The sequence below is a fragment of the Gekko japonicus genome, unplaced genomic scaffold, assembly GCF_001447785.1.
Source record: "Gekko japonicus isolate JY-2015 unplaced genomic scaffold, Gekko_japonicus_V1.1 scaffold522, whole genome shotgun sequence".
In the NCBI taxonomy this organism is placed as follows: domain Eukaryota; kingdom Metazoa; phylum Chordata; class Lepidosauria; order Squamata; family Gekkonidae; genus Gekko; species Gekko japonicus.
The window spans coordinates 558,239-571,274 of record NW_015169790.1 but is presented as its reverse complement, the minus strand read 5'-3'; the positions used below and the strand labels follow the sequence as shown (position 1 = coordinate 571,274).

General features: G+C 44.9%; 1 protein-coding gene across 3 annotated transcripts in view; it reads right to left on the bottom strand.

Moving 5' to 3' along the window:
- Positions 1–12,235, bottom strand: part of RAB7B (RAB7B, member RAS oncogene family) — a 45,037-nt gene extending 32,802 nt beyond the window's left edge. For 2 of the 3 annotated variants that reach the window (XM_015417012.1, XM_015417011.1), the window contains exons 1-2: positions 12,004–12,235; positions 10,290–10,291 (exon numbers count right to left, since the gene is read on the bottom strand). The gene's annotated coding sequence lies outside the window, so the exon portion shown is untranslated. The remainder of the gene's footprint in view (positions 1–10,289; positions 10,292–12,003) is intronic. The other variant, XM_015417013.1, reaches the window with a different exon arrangement.
- Between the last annotated feature and the right edge of the window lie 801 nt (positions 12,236–13,036).

Here is a 13,036-nt window from a genome sequence, read left to right as displayed (position 1 = left end):
CCAATACCAAGCACCAACTCCCCGATTTTACCTCGGACACTTCTAGCATTTGTATAAAAACAGCTGTAATTTCCCATACTAGTTAAGCCTGCAACCTTCCTCTTGCTATCTCGAGACCTTGTCATCCAGCAGCCTGGTTCCTTCTCGGGACAAGTGGAGACGATCTCGCCTGTACAGCTCCCTCTTGTTCCAAAAAGTATCCCAGTGCCTAACTCCTGATCTGTGCCTGTTTCTCCAGCCCTGCGTGTGGAACAGGTAGCACTTCTGAGAAAGCTACCTTAAAGGTCCTGGACCTAAGTTTCCTGCCCAGCAGCCTAAATTTTTCCTCCAGGACCTCACGACTGTATTTCCCCACATCGTTGATGCCGACATGCACCACGACCACTGGCTCCTCCCCAGCACTATCTACATATGTGCTGTACTTTCTTATAGCAGTGAAATGAGAGGGGACTGGGAGTGTCTTTTACACACAACTGACAAGGAGACCATTGTCACTAAAATGGCTGTCAACAAACCCAGTTACTGTTGCTGCTATGTGCAAGAGACAGCACCAAGGAGCAGCCCTTGGCTGGGGCCATCTCTCTTAATCCCTGCTACTGTCAAAAGCTGCACAGTTTTGTCTCCTTGGCCTGAATTGCAGTTTGTTTGCTAAAGCATTAGTTAGTGTCCTCTTTGTAACAGGAAAGTAAATTTAATTTGCCTTAATAAAGACAAAAGTCTCAATGCTTGTGTGAAAAAAAAATCCTTGTGGTGGGCATGGGGAATTTATACATGTGACTTGTTTCTAAGAAAGAAGTCAAGATGAGTTAAAAGAAATTGTTTTGTCTTGGAACCTGCAGGAAAGTTAGGTTGACTGGATGCATTTCCCCTTATTTTCTTACCCCAAAGGCTCTTATTGATTTTTATGGTGCCTGCTAAAATTTGTTTTAGTTTGTTATTGATGTTTTTAGAAATCCTCAGTAAAATTTTGATTGCTGTGTGAGCACTTCTAGCACAACTCTATACAGAGTTACTCCAATCAAAGCCCACTGAAATCAATAGGCTTAGACTGGGGTAACTAACAGGACTGCACTGCCAGTCTTTCCCACTCTATGGGAAAGTTTGGTGTAGTGGTTAAGTGCGTGGACTCTAATCTGGGAGAACCAGGTTTGATTCCCCACTCCTCCACTTGCACCTGGCTGGATGACCTTGGGCAAGCCATAACTCTGGCACAGCTGTTCTTGAAAAAGAGCAGTGTCTGTCAAGAGTTCTCTCAGCCCCACCTACCTCACAGGGTGTCTGTTGTGGGGAGGGGAAGGGAAAGGGGTTTGTAAGCCGCTCTGAGACACCTTTGGGTAGTGAAGGGTGGGGTATAAATCCAATCTCTTCTTCTTCTTCTATGTCTAAAGGTATCCCCACTCTCTTTGGTAGTGTGAGTTTATAACCTATAAGATTATAAAGAAGGAACTATGGGGCAGAGACAGCCAAGGGAAATATATACTTTTACCAGGTGGTAGTTGTAAAGGCCACTGGAGATGAAGAATCAAAAGGGGCTACAGGAAGCTGTTCTGGCTCATCTTCCCTCCCTTTCATAGGGCAGGTTACTCCCTGAGTCACGAAATACCCAATGACTGCCCCAGAACATTTAGTTACTCCCTGAGAGTGCTATCTCATGAGCAGCAGTATGAGCCATTGTGATCTCCCAGAGCTGGGGATATGTGGGCTGCCTGTCTAGAATTTGCCCAGATATATTTAAATGAAACTCTATTAACCAATTTCCTTCAATCACAAACAACATGATGCACAACTATCCGTACTATGTAGACACAAAAGACTGAGTCCCCAGCTTTGCCAGTCTCATGATGAATGATCTTACAAGTGGCTGAATCATTCATTTAGGATTTTGGCAGGGAAAAGCCTCATAATTACAGTGTTGTGAAATCCCCTTGCTATTAGGGGTCATATGAAGAAATCACCCTTTCCATTATTATCTGACAGGGCTATAGTTCCAAATATAACCATAGGTCAGATTTCACCCACCATCTTTCCAAAATCAACATAATTGACAATGATGCACTGGTCATTCACTGAATAAGTAGATTCATGTGACAAATTTCCCACAAAGTTGTAGCTGTTGGAAAAGGAACTAGGTTATGTTAAGAAATCCAGCTAGCAGCAATCTGTATTACACCTTCAAACATTTCATTTCAGTTAGTTCTGCACAGATTTATCATCTTCTTCTTTTGGTAGAGATCAATCCTTAGCAGTTCTACATAGGGCTATTTAATGGGGTTAACTTCCAGGAAAGTGTTCTTAGGATTGCACGGTAAGTCTATTGCAGTCAATAGTGAAGTTACTTTAAAAATGAAGGCATTTTCCAAATGGAGGAAGGCTTGTGTGATTTCCCTGTTGGTGCTGCAGTTAGTGATACTGCACAGCAGCAACTGGACTTCCACATGGCAGGTTTCCCCACATTTTTGCTCCCCCAGCAATGGCACCACAAGAGCTTTTTCAGGTATAAAAAGATCAGAAACGGAATATAGATGAGAGATGTGAATTTAGAGAATCTGATATTATATTGTTATAATATCTAAATATTATATTGTTTATTTATATATATAAACAATATAATATTTAGATATTATAACAATATAATATCAGATTCTCTAAATTCACATCTCTCCTTAAAAAAAAAAGTCTCCAGTCACTTTCACTGTGGAGATATAAGGGGGATTTAAAGAGACTTTTTTAAAAAAAAGAAAAAAGAAAAATGGGACTTCATAGAACCTAATAGACACACTGTTATTATAATATTCCAATAGCCAATAAAGAAGCAAAGATGACTCCCGGTGGTGGTGGGAGTGTTGGCTGCCATGGGGACTAGGACAGGAGAAATGGCTACTATGTAGGTGAGATTGGGGAAATCCAGACTTTCTTGCCCACATGGCAGACATCCAGGCTTTGCTGTGATCTTTCACAAAAGTTCACAAAGCATATTTGGGAAAGATCTGAGAAAAGCAGGGGAAAACCCAGGCGATGCACAAATGTACCATAACACTGCAGGTAAGCGGGGGGGGGGGGGGGGGGGGGAGAGAACCACTGCCCAACAGCATTGAACCCAAGGCATATAGCTCATATGGAAAGGGTCTGACACATTTATTATGACAAAAGAAGAGTAAGTTTTTATACCTCACTTTTCTCTACCTCAAGGAGTCTCAAAGCCGTTTACAATCACATTCCCTTCCTCTCCCCACAACAGGCACCTTGTGAGATAGGTGGGACTGAGAGAGTTCTGAGAGAATTGTGACTGGCCCAAGGTCACCCAGCAGGCTTAACATAAGAACATAAGAGATGCCAATGTTGGATCAGGCCAAAGGCCCATCCAGTCCAACACTCTGTATCACACAGTGGCCAGAAATACCAGGTGCCATCAGGAGGTCCAGCAGTGGGGCCAGGACACTAGAAGCCCTCCCACTGTTGACCCCCCCAAGCAGGAGACTGGCATGGGTAGAGCAAAAGGGCCTTCATCAACCTTCTATTCTATTATTGTTCTGGTTGCTTAGATAACCACATTTTAATATGTTCTGAGGGATGAAAAAATGTAGCCCACGCATGTAAAACAGGTGAGTCACGTTATACAGTTGGATGACTAATTGTTCCAACCTGTCATGGCACTTCTAGGCAGCAAATTCATATGGTTTCATGTTAAACTAGAAGCCAGGGACACTGCTTGCAATCAGGAAGGCATCCTCTCGCTTACATATTTAATATCCCAGATATGACATTTTTACCATTCTTATTATCATGGGATGAGGTTTCAATCTGGCTAGCAATACTATGTTAAAGGTAAAGGTTCCCTTGCTTGAAAGCCAGTTGAATCCGACTCTAGGGTTGCGGTGCTCATCTCCGTTTCAAAGCCGAAGAGCCAGCGCTGTCCGAAGACGTTTCCGTGGTCATGTGGCCGGCATGACTAAACACCAAGGCGCACGAAACGCTGTTACCTTCCCACCGAAGTGGTACCTATTTATCTACTTGCAACTTCTTGCTTTCGAACTGCTAGGTTGGCAGGAGCTGGAACTAGAGACGGGAGCTCACTCCATCATGCGGCACACTCGGGTCTCGAACTGCTGAACTACCGACCTTCCACAGCCTGCAGTTCAGTGTCTTAACCACTTGAGGCAGCCTCCAAACATTCAAAACTGTTATGCATACCAAATCTTGCAATTAAATTTTATTATTAAAGGAAAATACAATTAAATCCGGAATTCTTTTAATTTGTACCAATTTTTGTACTTCAGGAAATTGTCCTGAAGACTGAAATTGTATATATCTTCTTTTAATGTAAGAGAATATTCTAAAATACTACCTGGATCTATCTTGGAAAGCTTGACATTCTTGATTTTTGTCTCACTCCTGAGTTATGTGGACAGAGGAGGGGTGTGTGAGGTTCACTGTTCTGTGTTAAAGTGTGTGCTTCTGGTTTCAAGGGCTAATACTTAGGTGCTGCTAAATAGGCTTTTATTAATAAGGGTCTGTTTTAGGAATTATTTAACTTTTACACACTTTTACTTAAATTTCAGCACAGAGCTGTAGTTCCTCCTGAACTAGGCCAGTGCTAGGAAGATATTAAAAGAGGCAAGGTTGTGCGTGTGGGTTTAAAACATCTCCATCAAGGAAATCAGGCTTGTTCCAGAATCTAGTCAGGAGAAGTTTAATAAAGGGCCTTAAACTTTTTAAAAGGTTTGCTATTCCATCTCAAGGATAGCCTATTAAACTGTCAGGTTTCAATATAGGAAGTCACTACTAGTTGTGAAGGAGGAGGAGGAGGAGATTGGATTTATACCCTGCCCTTCACTACCCGAAGGAGTCTCTGTGTGTCTGACAATCTCCTTTCCCTTCCTCTCCTTAGAACAGACACCTTCCGACCTCTCCTGGGAAAGCAGTGAGGAAGAGGGAAATGACCACCTCTGAGGAGGGCATGTTTAATTGCTACAAATGCGTTGTGCGTTTCTCTGGATCAGGAAACTTTCTGCCTGCCATGATGCAGTTTTGCTAAAAATACATGCACACCCCTCCTCACACTTCAGATACCCTCGCAGCGGCTCTGGTCACTAGGTAATATTTTATTCAACTTGAGGCACAGAACATCAGCCGCAGGCAGGCTGGTGTGATTTTGTGGGGTTAAAAATACCAACATAAATATTTTTAAAAGGGGGTTGACTGCACTGTGACTTGTGGGGTGTGACTGATTCATGAGGGGGCATGGCCTCAGAATGCTCCACCTCAACTATGGGCCAGACTAGTGTCAGGCAGGGTCAGGGCTGCCAGGCTGGCTATTGCCAGGCTCTGCTCCATGCTGAGGCACTCAGTGGGCGGCACGTGGTGGATAACATCTCAGCCACCATCAAAAGCCTGTTAGTGGCATGGGTAGGCAGGGACCTCTCCATGGGCTTCATGGTGACTGACAGTGGCAGGAACATGAGGTCAGCAGCATAGGTATTGGGCCTCAGGCACATTTACTACATGGCCCACTTTCTCCACCTGGTGGTTAAGGATGCCTTGGGGCAGCGTCCTGCAGAGAATCCCAGTCTGGACTCTGAGACCCATGAGCTCAGGCATCTCCTCCAGAAATGCTGGTACATCGTCGGTCACTTCTCTCACAGTATGAAGGACACACATCTGCTGCATGAGAAGCAGACATTGACAGGCGTACTGGAGCACCGCCTGATCGGTGATGTGAGCACTTGCTGTAACTCTATCTGTGCCTTGCTGAGCACTTGGTGGAGCAGGAGAGAGCCTGACTGCCCTGATCTCTGAGACCAGAGTCATTCGGAAAGAGAGATGGCTCATCCGCAAGGACTGATTGACCATCTCTCAGACTGTGGAAGTTCTTAGGCCCTTTAAGAACTACACAGAGATGCTTTCATCTGACATGGCAAGTCTGGCTCTGGTCATCCCCATGATCCACATGGCTTGTGAGGACTTGGCCTCATTTCTGGATCCAGCTACAGAATATGCAGATGTGTTTCCAGTGCACACACTGGTGAAAGGGCTGCAAGATGGACTCGAGGACCGCCTTCAGCCTCGAACACAGCAGAAGATCTACATGTTGGTGAGCATGTATGACCCGCATATCAAGGGCAAGATTGCTGAGCAGGCCAATGAGTTCCATCGCTGGAGAGATGTGCTCTCCTGGCAAGTTCAGTGCATACAGGCCAAGAGGGACATGTTAGCATGAACTGAGGAAGAGGGAGGCAAAATCAGCTCTGCTGCTGTTCACCCCACCTCACCTGCTAGGCAGTATTCTCCCTGCAGCTACTGCCATGATGACCTGTGAGATAGCAGTCATTGGGTGGATGTTCGGCCGCTCTGGGAGCAGAGGGCACATGACACTGGACACAGTGGCTGTGATGGAAAGGGAGTACCTTGCGAAGCCCTATGAAGCACAGGCCACCTCTCTGCTGAGCTACTGAGCCATGAAGGAGGCAGTCTGGCCAGACCTCTCTGCCATGGCCCAGAGGCTCCTCTCATGCCCTCCAACAAGTGTTCAGATTGAACGGATTTTCTCCCATGCGGGTGACATTGTCAGCCCACATAGCTCATACCTGCTCCCCTGGACAGTTGAGCAGCTGGTCTTCCTGGACTTTGAGGGTGACTGAAGGCAGCACATACTTGTGCCTGTATCTTCTCTTAGTCTGTGCTGGGTAGTTGGGGTGAAACAATCTTCCCAAAATTAAAATAAGACACTAGAGAGAAGTAGCACGGCCATTAGCCAGTTGAATTGGCACAGAAATGTCCCCACTGCCATTCTAAATCCAGCTGTACCAAAATACCTCTACAGAACCCTGGTAGCAGTGCAGCACAGGGCGATGTTGAAGGTGGTGTGCTCACAAGTCACAAGTCACCAGCCACCCCAAACTAAACCTGCATGCTGAAATTACAACGGCAGCACAAAAACTGTTCTTCGTCTTGATGGAGATGAAAGGGGTAGAATAGGATAGTGAGATCTGTCTGCCAAATGGAAACCAGCAGAGCCCACAGGAGCACCATAAATAGTGAAGCTAATTTAAACCTTCTGCTTTGCAAGGGTAGGAGATGGGAAAGGGAGAGGCCGTGATGGGCAGGCACAGCACCTAGACTAAAAGGCTCCTCCACTGAGGCAGTGACAGTTGGTCTGTTGTGTGCTGCTGCTGAGAGAAGAGGCTCAAGGGTGGACATATACTACCCACTCCCTCTCACTTTCCAAGGCCTTCCCTGGAGAAACGGTGTGTAAGGTTTCTCTGGGTTTACCCTTGGCTTTGGAAGAAAACAAAACATTACTGCACTTCTGTGTATTGGGTTGACCTCGGTTCAGGTGGGCTAGCAAAAGTTCCTGCCCATCCTGCACTTTCGAGTGTTCTGCTGAGCTTCTACTGCCTTTGCTTCTGTCAAAAAATTCTAAAGAAGCCCTGCTAGGGTTCTCTGGTGTGACATTGGTGAGTTCTGTTGGGTTTGCACTGCTGCCACACTGGCACTGGGTTGTGCTGCCGGGCACTATTGCACTGGTTCTGCTGATCTTGCAACCCCCCTCCCCCTTCCCCAGATTGTGATTCTGTGCTTGACATCAGTCCTGTTGAGCTGGGATTTGCCACAATGGCACTGGTTTCTGCTGCTGGGCACTAGTAGGTTGGCACTGGGTTCTGCTGCTAGGTACTAGTACATTGCACAGGTTCTGCTGTCATTGCAGAAATACCCCCCCCCCATATGACCCCAATCCAAACAAAATATCATAACAAAACAAATCATTTGGCTTGCTGTTACTGTGAATCTATAGTAATAAAATAATCAGCCTGTCAGTCCATCTGCTATTGACTTATTTATTTATTTATATCCCACCTTTCTCCTCAACGGGGACCCAAAGCAGCTTACCTCATTCTCCTGTCCTCCATTTTATCCCCACAGCAACCTGGTGAGGTAGGTTAGACTGAGAGTGTGTGACTGGCCCAACATCACCCAGCAGGCTTCCACTCGCAGAGTGCGGATTTGAACCTGGGTATCCCAGATCCTAGTCTTGCACTTTAACCACTACACCACAATGACAGGCCTAACTCACCAGAGAATAAAACTAAGAGGCTCAAAATTGGCCACCAGGTTCAGGATGATTGTAGGAGTTCCAGGGCCAAAATGGAAAGGCATGGGAATATCTTAGCCAGTGTTCCCTCTAAGCTGAGTTAAGGTGTGGTCACACAACAGGCTTACTGTGATTTGTTCCTGGTGTAGATTTGATCAGGAATAATTTTGGGGTTGGGATGACCACATATCCCTCCCTGAATCGCTTGCATTGTGCAATGAGGCCCCGGGCACTGTGCCGCTTGGGCAGCACGGCTTGTTTAAAAAAAAAATTGGCTTTGCGCATGCACATATACACATGGCCGCATCACCGCTCCCACTGGGATTCGCCGTACTCCCTTGTTCTTGCACATCTTCCCCCCCAACAGCAAACAAAATTAACCAGCAACGTACAACTGAGTGCTGGAGTCTATATGTGCACTTGAACATTTATACATTGAATTTATTCAGCGCAGGATTGCTCATGTGCACAATGACGGAAGCTTGTAAAAAAACATTGTGAGAAGGTTGTTCAGATGACGTAATCACAATCACTGCAAGAAATGGCTGTTCAGAATGGCAAAATCGCAGTTTCAAAGCACAAATATCGAGAAAGTACTTGATTTTCCAGGTGTAGGAAAACTCGCTGGGAACCGGGAGGATTGCACGAGTGAGCCCACTTTGGTGCGGGAGACGGATAGTGTCTGTCTGATCAGCAATTTTAAATGCAAGAGGGAACAGCAGTGAAACCCGATCAAAATGACCACGTGACCACAGCCTTAGTGTGAGCTAGCTCACAGTTTTTTAGCCTCCGGCTCACACATTTTTGTCTTAGCTCAGGAAAGATGGCTCCAGAGCAAACTAAAGTATGCAGTAGCCAAATTGCTCGCTCACAACTTTAATGCCAGTAGCTCACAAAGTAGAATTTTTGTTCGCAAGACTCCACAGCTTAGAGGGAGCACCTAGCCCAGGTGGGACTAACCACCACCTCCCCATGCTATTTGTGATGGAAGCTAACGGTCTCTGTTTGTGGCAGGCATAATATATCAGAAAATAATGCTGTTTGCTTGAAAACTGGCCACCAATCCCAGAATGATGACGGAAGTTACAGTGCCAAAAATGAAGAGAACTGGAACACCCTGAACCGGGTTGTCTTCACAACAGGCAACATGTAATAAGAGAGCTTTTAAGCACTCTGTCATGTGTCACTAATACTCATACCCCCAATCTACCATAGAATGTTGCTGGGGGACATCCTCTCAGCCAGACCTACCTCACAGGATTGTTGTGAGGATAAAATGGAGGGCAGGAGAGCAGTGAAGCTTTGGGTTCACATTGGAGAGAAAGGCTGGTTATGGCATTTATTCCAAGTTTAATTTTTAATATTAAAAAGATTACATCATTTGTCATATAGCAAAGTAGCCTTTCCAAAGGGCTATTAGATCTTCCACCAACACAGTAATAACCATAACAATCCAGTGCATGAACTGGGAGTTCTAACTTCTGTTCCACACGTATAATGGCTAAAACAGATGAATGTTCCTTTACCATGCATGTAAGCATGGAGGAGTGGGGAAACAGCCTGTGAGGATAAAATGGAGGGCAGGAGAGCAGTGAAGCTTTGGGTTCACATTGGAGAGAAAGGCTGGTTATGGCATTTATTCCAAGTTTAATTTTTAATATTAAAAAGATTACATCATTTGTCATATAGCAAAGTAGCCTTTCCAAAGGGCTATTAGATCTTCCACCAACACAGTAATAACCATAACAATCCAGTGCATGAACTGGGAGTTCTAACTTCTGTTCCACACGTATAATGGCTAAAACAGATGAATGTTCCTTTACCATGCATGTAAGCATGGAGGAGTGGGGAAACAGCCTTACTACTTTGTTAGATCACGGGGAAATATTAAAATCCCCCCCCCATTCATAATATTAACAAAGGTTTGCTATGGCACTACTTTACTGATATATGTGGTCCTTGTTATCTTTATTATTTCTATAATATATTTTCTTTAGCATACCTTTGTGCACTCCATGATCTGCGTTATTTATACAGTGCTCAGTTACTCTAGCAGCCACAGGCCCACAGCCAGGATTTTTTCCCCGTTGGAGGGCATTTAAATTTCTTAGGGGGCAGTCAAATAAATTAATTTTAATTTTTAAATTTAAATTTAATTAATTTTAATTAAACTGACGGTCCACACTACACACAAACAAACAGCTAATCAGGAAGAGGAAGGCTGCTGCCTGCCAGAGACCCTAAGGTCCATTGATTTCTTTGCCCTTTCAACTATGCCCACTGGAGACATCATCTCAGATTCCAGCCGAAGCAAAGGCTACGCTGAACAAATCGCCTCATCTCCAGGAGGCAACCAAGCGGCTGGCTCTCTATGGGCTGGTGGCTGCTATGTTAATCAGGAAGGCACAGGCTGCTGCCTCTCTTCAGTGCTCCTGTGCCAGGGGAGGAGTCATGTGACCTGTGGTGGGAGACCGTTATCTTTGCACATAGGTGCAAAAGGCTTCAGGGGATCACCTCCTTCTTCTGCAGAGGCTCTGGCGCATCTTTGGAGGGCTCTGGTGTGGTTTGTTTCACCCTCCTATGGTGTTTGGTCAGCAGGTAGAGAACCGGCTGCTTGCTCACCCACCGCCCTGGTGCCTGGCCGGTCAGCGTGACTTAATAAATATTTTTAAATGCTTTCTGGCAGCAGGAGTTGTGGGCGTGGCTTCCAATTAAGATGGTGTGCCCCCAAAATGCCCCACCATAACTATGGGCCCAAGCAGCCATCAGCTTGATGACTTGTCTTGCAACAATGCTGGCTTGGTTGATGGACTCAGCATGATCTCTCAGGCTAGTTTGGAGAAAGGCAAGTCTAGCTGATAGTAGAGTGCCTTTTACTGTGCTCAGGCTTCCCTGCACCCCTAGTGGTTGCACCCAGAACTGCATTTTAAAAATAAATAGAAAGATGTTTGTGTGGATGCAGCATGACCCTGGCTTCATGGTACCTTCAGCTGATGCGGCCCCCCAAATTTTGTCCCCCCCACTCCCCCTCTTTCGGCGGCCCTGGCTGGAGCCTCTCTGTTTGTCCCCTATTTTACCGATCCTTTAGTAGCAACATAATAAACTGCCACTTTTGCAGTCACTGGTCTGCATGCTAGAAAAGCTGTCATCTGTTTAAATTCTATTTGTCAGCTTTGTTAATATCTCAAGGAGATCGCTGGTAAAAAGGGGGTGATTGGCTGCTTGCGTTTGCTATGAATCCTGTACATGAATGAACTCAGTAAATTATTACATAATCTCCCACTTTAGAGATAAACAACTGAGAAAGAAGAAAAGAGGGAAGCCTCTCCACCTTACCTAAAATAGCCCTGGGACTGACTCAACTGACTTCTAAGCTTGCAGAAAGGAGCAGTGTTTATTCTGCTGCCCAGTCTGTGCTTGACCCTGAACACCAGCTGGGAATGTTTATCAATGGAATCAATTTTTGTCCATGTGCTTTCTCCCAAAACATCTCAAAAAGAACAACAGAGAATCAATGCAGAGATTACCAGCCAGATAGTTCAGAAGGCATTTGAATTACTGTGAGATCCTTTGGGGTTTGATGATCCTTTTACTTTTTCTATAGGCCCCCTCATTTTGTTTTGCTAAAACAAAAAACCAAAGAAAAGTGAATGCTACTTTTTCTCCCCCATTGCTTGTAATCTTTTGGGGTCCTATACCAACTATTAGAGAACTTAATGCTGGCTCTGTTCTACTCTTGCAACATCTGGGAATCTAACAGCCTCCTCATTACCACCCCTATTCAGTTAGCAAACTGGTTCTTATTTACCAGTCTGAGTCCCCTCCCTTGGGCTGTGCAGCAATCTACTGTTGTGTATCAGAGCTATTTGTTTCAGTAACGAAATCAGAAGAAAATACAGCAGAAAACTACTCACAGATTCTTCCTGTGTGGTCGCTTTTTGCTTTGCTGAAAGGTCTTGTGTGGAAAGCTGGCAAAGCAAACTCCGAGCAGCTCTTCTCTTTTGTGTTTCTGTGATTTCTCAAAAAGAAAACAAATGTATTAAGATCAGAACAACTGTCTTAAGATCAGAAAGTCAGACGGAGCAGGATTCCACCCCGTGGCAGACACTTCAAGCACAGATTTCCTTCACTGTATCTTTTATTTACCCAAGTATTTAGAGTGGGAGGGTTGCTAAAGAGGCTGTCCAAAGATGACATCACTCACAGAGGGCTGAGATAGAAAGTTTTATGCACAATGAGATTTCTGCACTGTGCAAAGCAAAACAGGAAGTACTGTAAGCCTGATCACTCAGAAGTACATCCCACAGATTTGCTGGGATTTCATTTCCTGGTATGTTTATTTAGAAATCCAACTTTTCAAGGAACTTACTTAGTGACTAAATAGCTTGGTATTTCTAATTCTGCTAAAAAAACTCAACTCCATTTTCAGTGCTGGCCCTCTGCATTCACATACCCAACTAAGGATCAGTTTCTCCTGTGTGCTATTTACAGTTCATTTTTAAGGGTGAAGTTTAGGAATGCCAGCCTCCAGGTGGGACCTGAAGATCCCTCGGAATTACAACTCTCCTCCAGACTACAGAGATTAATTCCTCTGGAGAAAATGGATGCTTTGGAGGGTGGATTCTATGGCACTGCAGCCCACTGAGGTCCCTGTCCTCCCCAGGCTCCATTCCTGAGTCTCTAAGAGTTTCCCAACCTGGATCTGGGAATCCTTGTGTAGTCCTATGCTTGCTTACTTGGGAATAAGCCCTGCTGAGCTTTTTTTTTTTTTTAATCCCCGGGGGGTTTTTTTTTTTTTATTTTGCAAATACTACAAAAACTACAAAGAAATATTAGGGAAGGGACGGCAACTAAGGATAAAGGAAAGCAAACCACACTAAACTAAAACCCCAAGAGGAGGAGATCTTTTCACTGTTAGTAAAAATGTTAGTACACTTAGTTTTAATA